The sequence below is a fragment of the Pteropus alecto genome, unplaced genomic scaffold (genome assembly GCF_000325575.1).
Source record: "Pteropus alecto unplaced genomic scaffold, ASM32557v1 scaffold45, whole genome shotgun sequence".
NCBI lineage: Eukaryota > Metazoa > Chordata > Mammalia > Chiroptera > Pteropodidae > Pteropus > Pteropus alecto.
In genome coordinates this window covers 36,470,508-36,471,241 of record NW_006442491.1, presented here as the reverse complement: position 1 = coordinate 36,471,241, position 734 = coordinate 36,470,508, and the positions used below count along the sequence as shown (strand labels likewise).

Genomic DNA, 734 nt, shown 5'->3' with positions numbered 1-734 from the left:
GTCCAGTAAACATCAGCCACCACCAGACAGGCTGCCTGAACACTGGACGATGACAGAGTCCACAGCCACTCGTCAAGGTCAAATAATGCCATTTCATTGTGCCCCGAAACCTGGAGGGGATTCTCTCTGGGGCCTGTTCACGCAGATGAAATCAGAACAGAATACGCGAACTTCCTTTGCCCTCTCCTGCCCGTCACGAAGTTATTTCTCACCACATGCGTATGCATGAGTACGTTGGAAATATCTTTTTCTTTTTAAACGCCTGCAGCACCTGGTCTTCCTGGGTGGTCTCCCATCCAAGTACTAACCAGGCCCGACCCTGCTGAGCTTCCGAGATCGGACGGGATGGGGCACGTTCGGGGTGGCGTGGCCATTAGACTGAAATGTTTTTACTGAACTTTGTGTTAAACGAGTCTTGCGTGTGCATGCTAAAAATTTCAAAACGTTAGAGAAGTGGAAAAGATTCCCTCCCACTACACATCTTATCTCCAAATCCTTAAGGAAACCGCTGTGGGCAGGGCGGGTGGGGAGCGTCTTTCTGGACTTACACGCGCACGCAACGCCGCTTCACTAGAAAGGAGATCACTGCTTCGTTCAGTCACACGCCGTGAACGACCTTCGCATCCAGCCACAGATTCCTACCTCGTTTTTAACAGACTTCGTTTTCTAGAACAGTCTCACAGAGACACTGCAAAGAAGGGCGGAGACCTCGATATTCCCCATGACAACTATGA

General features: G+C 50.4%; 1 pseudogene; it reads right to left on the bottom strand.

Annotated features, from left to right (window-relative positions):
- Positions 1–259: 259 nt before the first annotated feature.
- LOC112471261 lies at positions 260–378 on the bottom strand (annotated as a pseudogene).
- Between the last annotated feature and the right edge of the window lie 356 nt (positions 379–734).